This window comes from Alligator mississippiensis, chromosome 1 (assembly GCF_030867095.1).
Source record: "Alligator mississippiensis isolate rAllMis1 chromosome 1, rAllMis1, whole genome shotgun sequence".
Taxonomy (NCBI): domain Eukaryota; kingdom Metazoa; phylum Chordata; order Crocodylia; family Alligatoridae; genus Alligator; species Alligator mississippiensis.
Genome location: NC_081824.1, coordinates 393668350 through 393689437, shown reverse-complemented (window position 1 = coordinate 393689437; position 21088 = coordinate 393668350). Strand labels below are relative to the sequence as shown.

Genomic DNA, 21088 nt, shown 5'->3' with positions numbered 1-21088 from the left:
ACATATAACAGCAAGCAGCAAGGACTACAAATTGTATGATAGGATGATAGTTCATTTTTGACTTCTCACAAAACTGTACTGATGCCTGAATGATAAAAGATACAGTTAGTGCTTAGCTTATGTACGGGTGAAATTTAGCCATTAAATAAGGTGGACATAACCTTGTCAAACATGTTTTAATTTAGGCGTTATTGTTGTTTTTAGAACCATCTTGCAATAGGTATAATTAAAACCAATTAACTTTTAAAGCCTAGAGCTGTGGGTTAAAACAGCTATATTTTTCTGAAACTAACATATGTAAGGCATAGTTTTTAATTTCCCACGCTGCTGCAAAGCAGTACAAGATAGTTGTCTCTCCTCTGCAACCTGTGTTACATAACACTTTTCACTTGATACTGAGGTAGCAATTTATATATATTTCTTTTTTTGGCAGCTGTGAACAAGACATGGTAAAAAAAAAAACTTATCTGAAGAGCATAAATTTCACAGTCTATTTTACCAGTCTAATTTCTTCCCTCTCTTTTCCCAAAACGAAGAGCCCAATGACCAATTTAGTGGGCAGTCAGTCTATTGAACAAATTCTATGTCCCTAAGCAGTCCCTCACATCCATGCTCCACTATATGATGAAATGACTTATGTCAAGGCCACTGTGATTTCTATTGTTAGAATGGTAATTTGTTTTAGCACAGAATTACTAGCAACTGTTGTATAGTCTGTGAGCTATGGAGGCAATAATAGAGAAACATTCACACGGTCCATTTACCGGATGAGGTTGCATAAAGTCCATCTGATTATATTTAAGTGGTTATTAGGAAAGGGTCTCAAACAAGAGTCACAAGAGAGCTACAAATCCTCAAGCTATCTATTACCAAGTCATTTTATAGGAACTGTGGTTTCATGAGTATTGGACACTTCATTGACACTGACTTCTAGACAACAATAAATGACATTTTTACAGGCAAGCTGCAAACTCTACAGTACAAGTGCCAAACAAGTCTGTACTTTTAACTGAGAAATATTAAAAGTAAAAAGGGGAAATAGTTATTGATAACAATTCACTCCCCTTGGGCTCTGCAGAATAGAAATGTTAAGCCTCTGCAGATTTCATAAGGCATTATGAAGTTCTGAAGACAGATATGTTTTCTTATAAGAACTGAATGCAGTAATTTATCAACATAAAGCTTTGAGTTTCTGTAGATCCTTGGGCTAGAGCACAGGGAAATGACAAAAAAGATATTAATGTCAAGGGGCAATTTTGGAACAAGTAGTTTGTGTCGCACTAAGACACAAAGGCCTGAATTCTTTAAAGTTTGTTTGTTCATTCATTCATTCTGTTTCAAGATATCTCATCCCTACTGTGTTCCAAAGGCTACTCAAGATCAGAGAGAAATCCCAGTGGGGCAGAAAGAAATCCTATGGTGCAAGAAAGGCTTTGAGGCAGTACCTAGTATTGAGCAACATTGATAGTTGACATCACAGAGTGCAAAAACAGAAGAAATCAGTACCAAGGGTCTTTGCACATGTACAGTAGGTCTGAGACCTTACTTGCTCAAGGTGATATAACCATTTTCAAACACTGCCAACCAAGCTGTGTATGCAAAGAAAATGACTTCAGGAGCAACCATGGAAAACTTTTAATTTCTATTTTGATTTGCAAGTAGATCAGGCTTTTTGCATACAGTTTCTAAAATGTAGCCTCTGGAATCATTGACCAGTTGCATACAGTCAAATACATGTCAGATTTCCAGTCACTTTCTAGTGTTTTTAAATACATCTTAAAAGTAGCTATATTCATAGGGGTCCATTAACTGGCAATGGTGTTAAAAGTATTTAAATACAAAAGACACCCACTATGAATATGGTTTGACACATATAGTGGTGAATAATTGATTATTCTCTGCCTAAAGAATGATAGAGCTTAAAATCTAGTTTAAAGACATGATGTCTCTCAGGCACAGTAAGTCAGGATTCAGTGTTCTGAGTATGCTCTTAAACTTAAGTGTTACCTTGTCTAACTTGAGTGTTTGCCTTGCAAAGAAGATTCAAAATGACTGGGTTAGGTGTCTACCACCCCACACAGTTAATGGAGAGACTTTGGAGCTGCTCAAGAGCAACTCAGGTTTACAGGCTGAGGAGCTTTATACAGAGAATGGGGAGTAGTAAGCATTTCAAAAGAGTAATTCAGAAAGCCTGCAGAAAAAGGTAGCCCATGGGAAACTCTTAGATGTGTTTTGAGTCTCATTCTCAAGCTAGCTATCGCATATTTCTGTTCATTTGATATTCACAAAAACTAGTCTCTCTAAAATAAGCTATACAAGATGGTGGTACCTACATCCAATACCCTAGTGATTAGAGTGCTCTCAGCCTGGATTCTAGGACCCCTTTGCCCTGGCTGATTTTACATCCAAATCTTCCACTTCTTAGGAGAGTTTCCTAGCCAAGCTATAGATTAGAACAGACTACTTTCCATGTTTTCTATTGAGATAGGGGCATTGGGATAGGCACCGCCTTTGTTTTTTGCCAGTGGGTACTTGCACACATAAAATACAAAACAAAAACAAAAAAATGGTGCTTCATGTTTAACTTAGCATGCTCCCATGCCGAGCCCCATACATGCCCAAAAGAGGCAGCGCATTACTTCAACCTGGCTTTGCAGCATCTTTAAAGATCGGGTACTTTAGTGGAGCTTTTTGGGTGCTTTTATCTAATAGCTGATTGAAGCAACTTTAACTCTAAGCACCAAAAAGCCCCTCTGAAGTGCCTGATCTTTACAAACACTGCAGAGCTGAGTTGAAGTAATCCACCGCTGCTTCTGGTAAAGCACGCTTTGTTTGTTTGTTTGTTTGGTTTTTATATCTGCAAGCAGCCATGGCAACGGCTTATAGGTTTTTGATGGGTGCTTGAGCCCCAGAGCACCCACACAGACTCAGCACCTATGGACATTGGGTAGATCAAGTGCACAAAAACCATGGTACTAGAAGGAAAACAAACCAATGTATGTATCAAAGAGCTTAGGCCACTCCCCTGGGAAAGGGAGTCCTGAGTTCAAGTGTCTGTTTCCCAGCACTTTATGCATTTCACATTAGATGTAAGCAAGGACTGGAGCCCAGATCTCTCCTCTTCTCACTCCTGTTGGAAGCAGGAGATTTGGGTTTTTTGTCCCTCAGTATAAGGGGGTTTAGGATCTATGTCCTAGGCCAGAGATGTGGAAATACTGGCCCATGGGCCAAATCTAGCTTCCCAGTACTGTTTTATCTTGTCCATGGGACATCCTATGGATCCCAGAAATGGACAGTGGGAAAGCAATGATAGCATTCCCCTGCTGCCAAATCTTTGAACCTTTGGACTGCCCCACAGGCTGGATAGTATGGCCTTGCATAGTAGACCTTGCTGGCTAGTCCCACCATAGAGCACCCTTGTGCACCAGCCAGTCCCTCTGCAGTACATTGGGCATGGTCAGAACAACCCTAGCCTGGCAGGCTGACCCTTCCCCAGCCCCTGCCAGCCAGGGCTACTCTGCCATGGCTCAATGTGCTGCAGTCCCACGTGAATATGTAAACTTAGTGCCCAAGTGCAATAAACTCTGACACAAATTGTCCTGGAGTTTATTGTGTTGTACTATGTGTAGATGTACCCTGTAGGTACCTAATGAGAGAATCTGAATCTGACTGTAAGTGAATATTACTGAATACTTTAAGAAAATAAACATATAGGAACCTATGCAAGGGTGATAGGAGGCAAAGTTAGCAGATATTTTTACCTGAAATGGTTATACATTTGCATTTGGTTCTGTGATGCATGGATATTAAGGTGGGGGAGGAAGATCTTTCATATGCATTTGAAATAAAAACAAATTCTATGCATCTATAATCCCAATAACTATATCAGCAGACAGCTAGTTTTTTTGAAAGAGCTTTAAGATGCTCCCAAGTGCTTCAACAGTAAATCTACTTTATGTCTGCCTTTTGTACCAGCTTTAGATTTTAGAAAAAAGGAACAGAACAAAATGAACTCCACTGTTAATATCTGTATTCACACTGCTTCAGAAAGGGATTGGAATCTTTAAATAATTGATTTTGTTTTTGTATTACATCAAGTATCATCATTAAAGGCATAAAAGCGCTGGTGATGATCAGTTAGATTATTGCCTCTGAAAGAAGTCTGTAAAACGTCTCCAAAAGGTGAAACATTAATATGCGTCACCTTTCCATGGACATCAAAGTCATTTAAAAAGTCATCTTTTCAATACTTGAAGTACAAGAAGAAAAGTTTAGCTGACTTGTTTTTTGATAAAATGTTAAGGTTGTGCTGCCTGTCTAGAATAAAACTTTTTAATAGAGTGTGGCACCTTCAAGAACTTCCCTTAAAAGTTTGGCTAGGAGTGGGAATGATGTTGCCCTTTTCAGTTCCTACTGCCTATCATTATGGGAGTACATTGATGAAAGGGAAATGGATTACTGATTGCTGCTCCCTCATTGGAAAAAGATATTTCTCCAGAACATAAACAAGTGATTGGTGGCTTGACTACCATTACAGGGAAGGTGTTACTATCTAGGAAATTTGTCATAAAACACCAGGGTGCCTCTGGGCCAGTTGACAAGGGGTAGGGACAGGAAAAAATTACTAGGAATAGCAAGACCCAGTGGCTAAAAGTTGAATTTGGACAAATTTAGACAGGAAATAAAGTTAGAAAAAAACAACAACAATAAGTGAGAGTAATAAATCATTGGGATGATTTATCAAGGGCTTTTGTGAATATTCTGTCTTTTTTAAATAAAAGACAGGGTTTTTTTAATTATAAAATCTATATTCTTATTTAACCAGAAATTAGTTCCCTGTTTTATGCAGAAGGCATACAGCAAACTGTATGATCATTACGGATTCTGGTTTTCTGTGATTAAAAAAAAATCCCAAATTTCAGATTAAAAAAGTAATCCAAAATCCACACTTTTCCATGATTAAAATGAAATACTACTATTATATTTATATATTTTGGGGGGATTTTTTTTAATCAGAGAAAAACATATTTTCCATGATCAAAATAAAACCTCACAATACACACACACACACACACACACACACACGTGTGTGTGTGTGTGTGTGTGTGTGTGTGTGTGTGTGTGTATCATGAGGTTTCATTTTTATCATGGAAAAATGTGGATTTGGAGTTATTTTTTTAAATCCCAAAATGTTTTTTTGGGTTTTTTGGATCAGGATCCCCGATAAGGTGGCCTCTTCTAGCTTCAGAAACTTGAAATGTAAGCTATTGCAAGTATGTGAAGTATTCACTTGGTGCTACAATAGAGGAAACAGAAATGAAAACATCTATATTAACCCAGAAGGGCAGAGGGCAATATAGGTTGAACCTATGACAGAGATTTTGGTCTAGGAAGTAATGGGACATGACTGGTGAACCGAGACCAACTTAAAGGAGAATGAAGCCAGCCTTCACTGCAAGAACTATGACTTAACATCACCTCTAAGCAAATAGTGGATTTTTCAGTTCAGTGGATACCTTGAAAAACAACTTGCAAGACATGTTTTGTTTTTTTGAAGAAGTCACAAAACCAGCCAGTCACGTGTTTGAAGGCATGCGAAAATCCATAAAGAAAATAATGGATTCCAATAGACTTTCCAGCACTAATTCAGACAATTCACCTGTGACATTTCCTAAATATCCCATTAGTCTGTGAAAAAATGTTTTATAAAAACTAGTAACTGATTATGGCCATTAGTCATGATAGCATCACATTGACTTTGTGACTTAAAATATGCCAGCAGTGTTACTATTTGAGTTCATTTGTAAGGACAGAAAAATAATCCACATGGAATAGCTGAGACATTTCAATTTCATTTAATGTAATAATTGTAGACTTATCAGCCATTCTGCAGAACACAAGATCATGAGGGAAAAATAAAAGTAATATGCCATGAAAGTCAAAGTAAATAAAGGTAGTTTAATATGCCCAGGTGTACTGAAAGTTTGCTTATCAATAATCTGGGTAAGAATGAAAATTTAAAATTAAATATGAAGAGACAGAAAAGTAAAAGTTGATGAGAAATCCTTACATCTATCTAGAAATTCAAATGAATGACTGGTATTAGTGCTAGGGTGCAGTTAAAAACAGAGTGAGACACTGAGTCCTATGAGTTATATGAGTGAAACTGAAGACTAACTTGGGTCTACATTTACAGAAGGGGCTAGCATCCTTCAGTGACAGGTACTCTGACTATTAGAGAAAAGGCAGTAAGGTAATTTTTAAATATCAACTGAATTAGAAAGGAAAACTCTAACAGCAGACAGCATGATTGGCAGGAGAAGGTAAAAAGTGACACCACCTTTTATGAAGTCCACATCATCTCATCAAAACATCTGGTCACAATGACACCTTGTCCTCTTCATGTCACATACAGCATGCATTGTAATATTTCAACAGCAATGCTGGCTGCAGTTATTTTTCAGCTTTTATAGGATGTGGATTTTTTATTTCTAACTCCTGGCCCATATTCAATTCTGGGGTTCAGATATCCGTGACCAAGAGTCATGAAAAGAAATGTCACAGTACTAAATCTGTGCAGCAAGATGTCTGTTACTCTGATCAGATGTCAGAAAAAAAAATAAAAAAAAAGGGCCATGGCAGGATGATGCAATAAGTAGATCTTCCACAGTGGAGAAAGCTTCACGAATTCCCTGAATACACTGAACACACTGAATTCTAACTTTACTGGATACTCTTAGGAGAAAAAAAATATACCCTGTTCTCAAACCAAGCTCTGACCCACCACAAGCTTCTGTAGGCCCCCGTCATATACAAGCTTTCTTTTAACCCCAGATTGTTTTGTCCTCAAAGGTTCTAAATCCCTATAATCCTATTATACTATAATCCTATGTCACTAAATACCACTTTGAATTTCAGTAAAAACAGATAAAAATCCAACCAATAATTTAAAAGCAAAATTTCAATACATAATCTGTGTCATTGTGGCCATCACCTTGAGGAGAACCTGTGAACACAGCAGCTCTGGCAGCATTGTTAATGGCTCTTTAGAACTTGAATTTTCTCCAGATTCTCTCTGGTCTCTGTGTCTGTGTGAACATTACTTACAGAGAGTTCACAATATGTTGGGGAGCAATGTCTTGCTCCTGATGAACAAGTTTAAAGCAATTCTTGTGTTGCAAAGAACTCAGAATGTTTTTGATACTATGGATTCCTATTTGAAATCTCTGGGTTTTAAATTTGGAATTAGTGGCACTCTAATTGAGAATAACTGTTCTATAGATGTATCTTGACCAATCAAAAAAAGTCTCTTACGCTACACCTGTAATTTCCCAGTCTGACGTAAATGTATAGAGAAGCAGAATGGTCATTACTACATAGGAGGTGCACATAAGAGGTAAGGTGGTTGAGGCAGTCTTCAAGCAGGTGACAGACTGTAACATGTTGGAATCCCAGGTGTGGCCATGATGTCCCATGGTGGCTCTGAGACCGTGCTCCACCCCTAGGGCGCACCCCCTGTCTTGCCAGCCACACCTTGATGGTTTATAAATTAATAGGGACGCTGCCCCCGGACCATTGGTAGGCTTCAGTTCCACTGGTTCCAGGACCCTGGCTGGGCCTGTGTAATCTCAGGCCCGTGGCTGTGCCTCTGTGATCAACTGTGCCCGGCAGGGCACCCAAAGACTTCTGGGTGAGTTGTGTGGCTCTTTTACTACCCCTTTACCACATCCTATGCCTCATGGGTGTTATCAATATAGTCCCTTTTTGGGGGGCTTGGCTGCTGCCCCTTCAATCTTGCTAGGCCTACTAGCCTGGGCCCACTGGGTAGGACCTAGCTTCAAGGCACTAGCTTTAGAGTGGTAATCATAGACGAAATTCTGGTTTTCTGCTACTCTGTCCTGTGCTGATACAAAACTTGATGTCTTTATGTCCTCTATTTTTCTCTCCAGGTTCTGGAATTGCTTTGAAAGTATTGGCCATCACCACTCCAGACCCTCCTCCATCTTCCCAGCCTCCTGCAGCCTCAACCAAGCAGCAGCCAGCCTTGCACCTGGCTGCCACTCAAGCCCTGGGCTTATATGCTCCTCTAGTACTACCTGCATCTGGTCATCTGAGGTTGCAGGTCAATGGTTCAGAGCTGCAGCAAAGTAGGTATAGATTGAATATCACGAAAAACTTCTTTACCGTTAGCATAGTGAGGCAGTAGTGAGACTGCCTGGGGAAGCTGTGGACTCGCCATTACTGGATGTGTTCAAGAAGAATTTGGAAAGCCACTGGATGGGGATGATCTAGGTGTAGCTATGCCTAAGGTCTAACATGGGTATTTGCCATGGTTCCGGGCTTTGTTTGCTTCCCGCCTTACCCTTTTCTACTACATGTGTGACATTTTTAAGCCTCCCTCAGAAGCCTTGAGTGTTGGCTGCAGCCAAAGTTGGGGATTTTGACTGGAATATGCCAGTGTTCTTGCTGGGACCCAAGCCAAAGGCTCCTGACTCAAGGGTCTCACCCCTTCACTCAGAGTCAGACTGATCTGTATATTTGGTGTCAGGAAGGAGTTTTACCTCATGGTTAGACTGGTACAGATTGTGGGGGGTTTTGCCTTCCTGTGTTGCAAGGGAGCATGGTCTTCTGTCTGGAATCTCTTGAGCATATATGACAACCCTTTATAAAAGCCATATATTGGCTACCATATTTTCCCTGCCTTGCCTGTGGCAGGCTAGGATGCTATGTCTGTGTCATTGAGGATAGCCTTATGTAAAGTTCAAATTATGGATTGCATAGGATAGTTTGGATAGGGACCATCCTGCTTCAAGCAGGCTGTTGGACTAGATGACCTCTGGAAGTCCCTTCCAGTCCTACTTCTCTATGGTTCCACTCTCTTTCTCTCACATACACATACACTTCAATGCACTATTTTGTCTCAAGTTCATCCCGCTTGGCAGTGCCCTCTGCAACTAGCCCTTTTTAACAAGACACCATAGGAAAAAAACTGATGAAATATTACCAATTTCAAATTTGGCCTGATGTTCATCCCATATCAGTGGTCAGTTCCCTGTATTAATTGCCATCTGATTCTATTCTATAACTATGCTCTGAACAGTCTTTACTTACATTAGGCCTTATACACCATAAACTTACTGCACCTTGCAGCGAAGCCTTCAACTGTGATATACTGCTCTGCACAGGCTGCCTTCTAAAGTGAAAGTTATGTAGCTATATTTGCATGACACTTTGGATGAACTAATTACTACTGCTGAGTGCCAGTACCAAGTATCCCATTCCCATGCTAATTATACCACCTTTGGCACTGTAACAATACAACTAGCCTATTTCTATTTTAGGATGCAGCCCTCAGAGCACTGTCACATGCTTAGTGGGCACAGTAAATTTACTATGAAGTCACAGCCTCATAGACATTCCCGTTCCAATACACCCATCATCTCTGCTATTCCTTTAATTGACAACAATCCCACCTGCAAAAAACCAAAAAAAATCTATGGAGAAAAAGGCCAGAAGAAATTTTACAATCGAGTTATCAATTTTTGATTCACTTAGGCCAATACAAAAATCAGCAAGTGAAATAATACTGCTTAGAAAGATGGACCTATTTTTGCTCTTCTTCAGTGATCTTTAGCCACAGAGACTAGTCCTCAGCATTTTGTGATGGCTTCTAGGCTTCATTTCCAGTAGTGTATTCATATTTTAAATATTCCATTCATCCATATATGAAACACAGGCTTCTTCTTGACACTCCAGGTGGTTATCATGATTGCTAAGGGGCTAAAATGGCAACTGCCTATGCAATTAATTGATCTACTTGCACAATTACAGAGTTAATCCTCCTTCCCCTGAAGACATGATATGTTGCCCTGCAGCTACCAAGAATGCCTGTCCTGTGCCATTATACACAGACAATTATTTCCTATACACAGTAAACTCAGGATATCTGTAACCACCATAGTCACTTCACCTGTAGTAACTTCTCTCATTGAGTAGGGGTGTATGCACATCACTGTACTGTGGCTCACTTTATCAACATTAATTCCAGGCTGTAAGTAAAAACTAATGTCCTAGCGTGTATGTTTATGGCTTGTCTTATAACTGTGAGTTTGAGACTCTCTCAGATAAAAAGAATTCTAAATTAATTGGAGAGAAAGGAGGAAAAGACTGTCACATGTCCTGCTGCAGCACTGTACCCTTCTCTGCTGTTTGTTCTTGCAATCCTCCTGCCTTCTCTGAAGCATGGGTAGCTTAAGAAGTTTAGTTTTAGATTTCCTAAAAACATTCCTTATACCTGAGCAAACAGTGGCCTCCCAACACAGTAAGCACTAAGCATCATTTTCTGAGGCAAACAGTTCTTTGTAAGTTTCCATCTTTCATACTATTGAAAGGATTAGACAAATGCAGTAAACAGATAAGGAAATGCATTCAGTCACCTTTTGGAAACAAAATGTATCCCTGAACCAAGGGCAACATAAGGTAAATATTATAACATGACCATTTCTGAAATGAAGGTTCTGATGCAGCACATATATATCTCAGCCACAAAAAAAAAGATAAGCTATATCCATGCATAAAGCAAAATGTTTTACAATCTTTTACAAAGTTTTTTAATTGACTTAAAATAAGATGTATAACTTTTTCTTAATTAGCCATTTGTGTAGCAATATTTCTGGTTCAGCTAGAAAAGTATTTGTCCACCCTACAGATATATGTAGATTCCAAAAAAGAGGCTCCTTTTGAATGGAGAATTGTATGCCCATATGATCTTTTTGACAACTCTGGATGGAACTTTATATTAAATGGATAGACTCTTTATCAGAAAACTAATCTTGGATTTATGTGCTGAAATGTACCCAAGTCCCATTTAAAGCACCTACGTTGTCTGTGTATCTGGACATTGGCCCTAGCTAGTTAGTTAATGATGCTGCTGTGCACCTTCTAGCTTTGCATGTGAAAGAGAAAGAAAAGGAGTTGATATTCTACCTATTGATGCAAACCAGAGTGAGACAAAGGAAAATTATCAACCATTTTGAATTTTAAAAGGGCCATTCCAATCTCCAGGAAAAGGAATGTCCCTACAAATAGACCTTAATTACTTGGACATGGCTTTTCTTTTCACATCATTTTTAGAAGGTAACAAAGTAATGTACTGAATTATAGCCTTAGCAGAGCTGGTTGAATTGCATTCATCAAATTCAAAATCAAATACATTTTAAACATTTTTGCTTCACAGACCCTTGCCAACATTTCCACGTTTTCACAAATTAATTATGAGATTACACTGAAATGGAAAAATGGGCAATTTACATGGAACAGTCACAAAGGATCTTGGATCTGGTATATGTGCAATTTACATGAAACAGTCACAAAGGATCTTGGATCTGGTATTCAAGATCTACATTAGTCAGCCAAGTCACACATTTTTCTTAGCCTGTTTCCATGACCTGTCTATTAAAAATAGGAGGCAGCACATACCACAGCCTGGTGGGGCTTTGATTCTCACTAGGAGAGGAGGGACTCAGCAGGGAGGCAGCACTTGTAGGGAGAGCTGACAAGAGATAAGCAAAACCTGAGGAAATGCCAATCAGGACAATTTTATTCTCTACTACTGCACACAAGTGAAAGTGTATTTTTAGCTACCCATTATATGTGAGCTTAATAATTTAAAAATCTTTTCTGATTGAGAGATAAATGGTGCTTAATGCATGAATTCTCCACTTGGGTTTCAACAACACCACTCTTTGCGTATTCCCATTTCACTTTCAAGTATGTTTTCAGTTGTACCTTCATTTGTGTTTCTGTAATGCCATCTCTACATACACTAACTGCTACCTACTCATTTCCCATAACTCCTGTTTTCAACCATACTGGTCCCACTACTTTGGGACATGGCTGGGATGGCACAGGCTCTAAAGTGCACAGCTGACAGCGCAGAGGTTGCACGTGCAAGGCCATAGCAAAAGCACTTGCAGCACGGCCCTATCAGATTCCATCTAATCAGTAAATTCTGTGGAATATGGCATCACACAAAGACACAAAAAAGGAAAAGATTACTTTGGGACATTTTCCTCACAGCTATGAAGAGGCAGAATTTATCCTATAATAAGTTCTGTGAAGTACACCATCTTCAATGAACAGAGGTTTGGTTTTGTTCTTTTTTTTCAGTATTAAATATTGACGAAGAAGAGGCCTATTACATACTTCTTTTAGCAAATGGATGGAAGAAAATAAAAATCCAAAGGAGACAGGAAATAAGATAAACCTAGTAAGCCTGCTCATTGTTCTTCCACTGGACTTCTATGGTATTACAACTACAACATGCTATTCATGTGGCCCCCAAAAATTCATTTTATTTTGTTCTTGTGGTGGACCACAGTTACTTCAGCCCTTTTATATGCAGAGTTTGGCACCCAGTAAGTTAATAGTAGCCTATGCTACTATAATTATTCAATTAAAAAAAGGTACAACGTAGTCATACTTGGTGACCTTTCCAAAGTAAGCCTCGTTCAACCAACTTTTGTTTCAAACTTTAGAGTCATTATCTGATGCAAACCTTGAAAAGCTTCCAGGGATATCTCGAATACTAATATAAAGTAAAGCTAAAATCCATTGCATCAGGTTAGTGTCAAATTCAACACAGATTGTCAGCAGCAATATTTCTTGAGCAATATGAGTTCCCTGTCTTTCAAGTTATTAGAACTACAGTACAATATAAAAATAAGGCCCGAAAGAAGTATTATGTTGTTGTGCAATCTGATTATAACAAAAAGAAATATTTTTATTCATTAGATTAAAAAAAGACTTTCATGAAATTGTGTTTGATAGAAAATTAGATCTCCTAATCATCCCTATTTCATTTCATTTGAGTGCGTTTCACACCATGTTAAAGGTTAATACCACTATTTCTCCCTTCACTGTCCAAGTTTATTGAAAGCTTTAGCACACATAATTTAGCCAAGACTGACTGCAAGGGAAAGAAATTTCAACATTTTTAAACAGTAATAGAGAGTGTTATAGGGTGTCCTCCTCATCAGGTCTTCACCGGCCTCATCAGGTCTTCACCGGCCGCCCTTCCTGGGGTAACCACCTGCTTCGCTCATCTGCCATGCCTTGATGGAAAAATATGAAAGTCGTTACAAAGACAGGAGGCTACCCATTACTTGCCCTGCTGACAAGGGCCTAATACCCACTCCAACCTTCCCTTCATGGGTCCCATGCCTTGCAGATGTTACTTTGATGTTACGTCTCCAGCCTATGACCATAGCAAACTGGGCACACTGTTGTACCTCTTTTCTACAGCCCTAGAAGGCCACTCATATACCACCCCTCTCTCACCGCGGTTCCACTCACTTAGCTGGCTCTCACCCAACTTCTTGCATACTGCCCTCTCTCAGGGCCCACACTCATGCCACCCAGCCTCACCTGGCTTTGGGCTTATCTCTCCTTGCCTCGGTCAGCTCCAGCGCGGTCTGTTGGGTATCTCCCGCTACCCTCACTGTTAGACCCTGACTCCATGCGGCACCCAATGACTAGGGAGACGAGGGTCCAACTACCTGTGGAACCTGTTACTCATTAGCCAGAGCAAGCAGGGAGCAAACACCAGTGCACATTTCTCACAACAGCTTTATTCAGAATTGAGACAGCTTCGGACAAGGACCTCACACTGTAAGAGACAGGGTCCTGCCTCAAACAATAGGTTCATCCTACATTTATACACTTTGGTTTATACTCATTAACATTTATTCCACCGCTGTCCCTCCTCCTGTTCCACCCATTTCTCCTCCCATCTCAAGTTCTGCCTCTATTTACTGTTTGCTTCATTAACACGGAATTGCCTATGCATTTCATTCATTTACATGCCTTTTTGCTATAAGCATGTCTAAGACCTTAACTCCCTTTCTTCGGTCAATGGGTGGACTTTGACCAAAACCTGGAAGCTTCTGGAAGCTTCTTCGCTAATCACCATTCACCTTTTTGCATATGTTCATCTTGGATTCTGTTACCAATTACGTGTTGTTTTTCACATTCCAATCAGTTGTTCTGTCTTAGGTTGTAACATCTTTCACCCTTTTTAGGGCCCTGTATTTTATCTCATTCCTCACTGTAGCTGGTTTACAGCACACAGACTCACACAGATTTACTTGCTGCTTTTCCCTTAGAAAATGGTTGACACAATTAAGATGGTTACTTAACATAAGCGAATGGCTGGCTTAGATATCATTCTGCCTTGTGGTCAGCAGCCCTGCTAGGCCACAGGTCATGTCTTGTATTCAGCTGCAAACCCAGTGCTCCCTAATAATCCACATTATTGTTACGCTAACATTCACCTGAGCATTGACTAAGCAATTGTATGACTGTAGGCCTATCTCACTCCTAGCCCCTCATCAAACCACTACACCCCCACTGAGCCTCCTCACTGGAAACATTTTTTCATTCCTGCACATACCTCTTTCCCCACCTCAAATGGGTTTGAGACAGGGAAAGAGGCATATGCGTGCTCGTCTAGATGCACCCATAGATTTCAAGGAGAAGGAGTTAAAGAAAGTTAAGCAATATGTAGAGAACGTCTGACAGGTAGAAATTATAAGAGGATGGGAACATCTGGGATAGTTGACAGTTTCTAAAAGAGACAAAGCACAGTGGCAAACTGATGTGGAGGAAATACAAGAAATATAGTAAGATACCAACGTGGGTGCATCAGGAGTTTGTTGATGACCTGACACCAACATAGAACAGAATAAAAAGGCAAATAAAAAAGGACACATCGATAAGCTTGTCAATAAAAAGGTAATGAAAGTATAGGTACAAGATCTAGTCTAAGATGTAAAATAAGGCATAATCAGTAACAAATATAAACGACAATGAGAAAAAGGTTCTATACATATATTAGAAGAAGGGAAGGCAAAGGAGAATACAGGTCCCATTACTTCAGAGGAAAGATGGGGCGGAAAATGACATGGTTAATTGAGAAACATTTTTTTAACACAATTACAGCTTAAAAAAAGGTTTGTTTGTTTGGTTTTTTTGGGGGGAAAGACAGAACAGGTAGGATACAAGCCAAAAAGAAGAAGTTAGAAAAGCTGGATATTTTCAGAGGAGCAAAGTCTGATAACATTTACCCTGCTGAACTTAAAGAACTTAAAACCAAAGCAATTTCTGATCTATTAGCAAAGAACTCCTGGAAGATGAGTGAGGTTTTAAGGGACAGGAAAAGGGCAAATATAGTACCTACTATACCCAGCAAGCTGGCACACCATATTGGGCTTCAGTCCACTGTGAGACTTATGCAAAACAGATCTCTGCCTGATTTTCACCTGACACACTAATGCCACCTAACTAGAACAAACGTTGGCTTCATGCCTTGACCAATTCCTGTATGTGAACACTGACATTCCATTCAGAGGGAAAGGCATGGTTTTAGGAGGGACTTTCAGGCAGGTTTTTCCTGTTGCTTCTCATAGATCACCCACATCTATTTGAGAACAGTCTTAATACATTACCATTGTGGAGACATTTTCAAATACTGAACTCCACTATAACTACACAGTAACATGACAGCAACATCCAGACCCAATTAATTTGCCACTTATTTCAAGAGGAATGAATAAGGAACCAACCCTACATATGGAGAATTCTCTGATGTTATTAGAGTACCAGAAAACTGCATCTTAATACAAGGTTTATGGCAATGACTTTTCAGAGCATGCTATCACCTCTATTCAAATTTTGTGATTCTTTGCCCCAAGTCCACATTGTGATGTTATAAATGAGGACAAAATTGCCAGAATTATTGGAGAAGAAAGAGTATACTTAAGCATGGATAATGTACCTAATAAACAATGGAATCCAATATCTGCCTGAGTTTCCCAACTGTTTGTCACTAAGAGGTTTGCCTTTCCACAGGCAAAACTAAAATCTTAGCAATAACAACAGGAGACACTACTGGAAAACATATTGTTTTGCCAAGAGGCATGCCTACCAGACACAGTTCTACCTCTTAAGATACACGGGGGGCAATTTACTATCAGAGTAGCATTTTTCAATGACTATCAACAAAAGCCAGTCAAACATTTGACACAATAGGTGTTTATTACAGCCAGTGTTTGGACACGGACAGCTATATATTGCAATGCCCAGAATGAAATCATTTGACAACCTGAAAATGCAAATTACTCAGACAAATGATCAAGAAATATTACCAACCATGGAAAGCATTTAAGCGAAAACAAATTGGTATTCTGTGAAATTGTCCAATAAAGTTTGTAATTATAATGTGCTTCCTTCAAATGCACATGCTGTTTATCTCCTCTACATAATTTGCAAAATGTCTAAACCTGCTTATATTTGTTTAAATGCTGTATTAAATTCCACCTAATATGCCCCCTTCTGCTCAAGTTCCTGTCCCTTCAACCCCAACTTTGCTGAGAAGCTACCTCTGCCTCTCCCTGGCCAGGCGGGGTTGGGGCTGGGCTGGGGCTGCATTATTGCTGAGTGCCCCAGCAGAACAGAGTGGCAGCAAAAGGTAAGAGGGTGTGGGCAGGGAGTGGGGCTACAGGCATGGAGGAGGCAGACATGAAAGGGGGATCAGGGGCTAGAGGAGACAGGGGGTGGGAGAGGCAGGCTGTGGGTGGGGGCAGAAAGTCAGGGAGTCAGGGAGGGTGTGGGTAGGCACAGGCACAGGCACAGGGGCAAGGGGCAGACAGGCAGGTACAGGCATGGAGAGGCAGGCATCAGGGGGTGCATGGTTTGGGGAAGGGGTCATCCTCAGGGGGGATAGGCATGAGCACAGGGGGGAAGGCAGAGGGGAGCAAGGGGCAGGGGTCTGGCTCCTTACCTCCCACTATTGCTTTCCCTGACACAGTAGCAAGGGGGACTAATTCAAGATGACTTTCCACTAACTAGATTCTGTATGTGGTTAATTATAAGAAATGTATAATTGTTCATATAAAGAATCTAATTACTGGGGAGGTGGCTTTAAATTCAAAGTCATCTTGAATTCAGTTAAATATGGTAGTTACAAAAATGAAGTTGAACATCAAGAACAAATCTTCTATAATATAGCAGTTGTTGTTGACTCTAGTAAGGTAGAGACCTACATTATATTTTTATGTTCCAACTAGGGAAATATAGTTTAGGTGAAAATTGTCATAAGGTGGCTATTCAACTAATTAAAAAAATTAGAAGAGCTTTTATAAATAGTTTTCTTTTAAACCAAGTATACATACCAAATTAGGTTCAGCATGGGTCTGTCCCAATCTGGCATTATTCAGCATTTTCTTTAATAACCTGGATGCTGGAATAGTGAGTATACTTATGAAATTTATGGATGACTAAGATGAAAAGCACTGAAAGCACTTCAGAGGACAGGATTTGAATTTAACGTGGTCCTGATCAATTGGAAAAATGTTCTGAAATTAATATGTTAAAATTAATTTAAAATATACAAACTATATACTTAGAAATAAAAATGCAAATACACAAATATAAATAATTGATAAGCCACTGAGCAAGTGTCAGTACTACAGAAATGATCTGTAATCTTTTTAATGCAACACATAATGAACTTGAGTCATTAATACAAGACTATTACATAAAAAGGACAATGTGATTTAAAGAAATATTAACAGACATGCCTTATTTGTACCAAGTGCTTAGTTCTGAGTTGCAGTAATGTGTCAAATGTTGGAAACAGATTTAGACATATTAGAGAGATTTAGAAAACATGACCTATGAGGAACAGCTGAAGTACAGGGGCTTGTTTAGCCTAGAAAGCAGAAGACATGGGTGTGAGGGAGGTGGGGTTATGAGAATGACAATTTGTTAAATATGTAACAAAATGGTTATAAAGAAATTACTTATTCTTTCTTGATGCTTTCCAAGATTAAATGGTCTTAATTTTCAGCAATGGATATTTAAGTTAGATATTATTGAAAACTTGCTAACTATATAGATTATTAGGTGGGGAACAGGTTACTCTGCGAGACTCCATAGAATTCCCATCACCGGTAATTTTCTAAGATCATCTGTCATGGATGGTCTAGGTACAATCAATCCTGCTACACAGGAGGGAAGTAGCTTAGATGACCTCTTCAGGTCCATCCTGCCCCCACATTTCTCTTCTTTCTTTCAGTACTGAAGCTTCCTCAGGCTCTCCATACTGCACAGGGCATCCCAGAGAAATGTATTTCTTGCTGGGACTGTGTTTCCTCTTAAAAGATGAGCAAAAGGCCACTGAAGGAGATAGCTGAGTGGTCTATCAAAGGCATCAAAGGCACAATGAAGTTACTGGGCAATTTTGATTAAGTATGAAAAGCTACATTTTTCTTTACAACCTTTTCACTATCTTCCTGCATCACTCGTTCTTTGTCTTTGGATAAGATAACTCCATGGACTTAAAATTGGCAATTCAGACAAGAAATAAGGTTCATTTTTTTTTCAAACCAAGATGGTAATTAACCACAGTAGCAATTTGCTCAGGGATATAGGAAATTCTCTGTAATTGAAAAGGAAAGGAACAGCTGTCTCTCAATTCCTCTCGTCTTGTAAAAAATGTTTTTACATTTGGGTTCTCCCCTACTTCCTCACATCTCAAAAATGAACAGTGGTTTATAAGCCAGTTTAGCATTGGCCCTTTAGAATTTTCTGTGTTCGTTTATAAGTGAAAGGAGAGGAATTCGAGTGGTATCATGGACAAAGCTGCCAGGGTAGCAGCAGTTGGGAGGCTGAAAGTCTTTTAAGGAGGGTGTTGGAAATAGCAGGTACAACAAAAGTAACCATGAACAAGTAAGGGTGCATATATGCTGAATCATGTCCTGTAGAACGGTGCAGACTGCATTGTCCCCATGTATGCTAGGGAACTGCTGTGACTCCACAGAGATCCCAGTGTAAGCCTGCGCATTCAAGACACAATCTGGCTTGAAGTGATTAGAAGCTAATTAGAAGATTTGTAAATTTGAATTACTATCTGATTAGAATAGTCACCCCCTGCTCCCCAGACTTTTTATTCTGAACTCCTTGTTATCCCAATTTCATGGTTTAAAAAATAACTCTTCAGAAAGATCAAACATGCATGCTAAACAATAAAAACTGTATCCAGTTAAAAGCACGCAGCAAGACCTAATGATTTGCATCAATTTCTCATTAATTAACAATCAAGAAAAGAAGGTAACTGTGTGGGCTGGGCTTGACTGATGCAAACACACGGCTGATGCCAATGCAAACAAGTTAACAGTTAAGTACTTAAGGAAGTGAGTTTTCATCTTTATAAAAAAAAAGTTAATGAACTATACAGTACCTGTTACCATGAAAGAATGTTATTTGTGAGTGTCTATGTATGTGATAGGCCAAAGAAAAAGCAATCACACAACAAAACAATTGTATGTATGAAAACTGTCTTGTTGCCTCACCCAGAAAGGACTGTATCGGGGAGTCCACAGCTGAAAGTATAAATAATTAGAGCTTGGTCTAAACTTGAGAAATATAACAATTAATATCTTTTGTTAATTGTCAGACATGGCAGACTTCAAATTACTTTGATAAAGTGGGTTACATATTACCCCTGCTAAGAGGAAAGCTGGTCCCAAACATTTGAGACCTCATATGGCTCAACTCCAAAAGATCCACAGTTACGTGACACCGTTTGATATGTTGGGACTAATTTCAGCAAAACATCCTGTTTCTCAGGTCAGTATCGGACAAGTATTGAGTAACAGATGAGGCAGAAATCAATATTTTGTGTGTAAAGTAGTATAGTGATTAACTTAATAAAATAATAATTTCTTAGGTCTCTCTAGGGCACTCCCTAGGACACTGTCTTCTCCCCATCACCCTAACTAACTTATATAAAAACTCCATCTCACCAGCTCTTCTTCTGCTCTTTCTTTATCCAAGGCAGAGTCCCAATTGAAAACAGTGAACTTGGCAGCTTACTGTAAGGTGTTTAGGTTCTTGAAATGCCCTTCCCCAGTGCTTAGAAACAGGGATCCTGTTTTTCTCTGATAATAAAAAAAAAAAATCCCCAATTTTTAGATTTAAAAATATAATCCAAAATCCACATTTTTCCATGATAAAATGAAACATTACAAATATATAAATAGATATATAGTGGTGTTTCATTTTGTTCAAAGAAAAAGTGGATCTTGGCAGTTAACCAAATACTATATCCTAAGAGAATCAGTTCCAAATAAGTGAAGCTGGAATCATGCTCACTTGTATCCAAAGAGGTACAGGTACTAAGCTCTAGTACTTACAACAAAAATACCTCAGTCAGTCACTAACTATTTAGGCTATATTTATAACCTTTCTCTCCTATTTCTATACCTTAATTGGCTGGACTCCCAGAGGGTGTGATCTGCCAGGTGGTTTATCAACAAGGGGTATTTCCTATGCAGCTACTGAGCACATCCTATAACTATTGCATTCTGCTTATGCTGTGGGAGAGGGCACACCCACTAAAATCCATAGATGTTCCCCACTGGTTCTCTCCTTTAAGGGCCAAAATGAAATGTTGCAGTATGCAAATTATATATGCAAATATTCTTAGGCCACTTAACAATTGGAAACTATTTCAGATTTGTTTAAAATTTGATATGAATGGTTTAAAATGATGTTGGAAATTAGCAATCCACAGTCTGTAAACTGTTGATTTGCTTTTAAGTTAAGTCAGAAAAAGTGACCATAATTTTCACATGAGATTGTCTTCTGAGTTGAAGTAAAAGGGTGGGGAGGGGAGGCTTATCCTCAAACAAGCAGCTTCCTTTTCAATGTCCTTCAAAAATAATCCGTACAAACCTTAGTAGTTGTTCTTTTCTGCTTAGGAGACTTAATATCGGTAGCATTTTTTTTCCAAAGTTCTAACAAGGAGGACTTGGCAATTTCATGCTTGTTTTCTGTAACACATTGCAAAGGCAGAGATCAAAGGTTATCTGAAAACTGTTACAGTGTTGATTTACAAGTTAAAGACATTTTGCTTTTTAGGGTCCTTTATGGAATTGTGCAAATGACAACAAAGGGTCAGATGGCAAACTCACAAAACAAAAGATCAGCACTTCAACGTGTACTAATTCCCACTGGCCTTTCAAAAACA

At 39.2% G+C, this 21088-nt stretch overlaps 1 long non-coding RNA gene across 1 annotated transcript; it reads right to left on the bottom strand.

The window, feature by feature from the left end:
* Positions 1-12905: 12905 nt before the first annotated feature.
* On the bottom strand, positions 12906-20879 carry LOC109283462 (uncharacterized). Its single transcript, XR_002090624.1, has 3 exons — positions 20794-20879; positions 17229-17296; positions 12906-13112 (listed from the first exon to the last, which is right to left on the bottom strand). It is a non-coding gene; the product is annotated as an uncharacterized LOC109283462 (long non-coding RNA).
* Between the last annotated feature and the right edge of the window lie 209 nt (positions 20880-21088).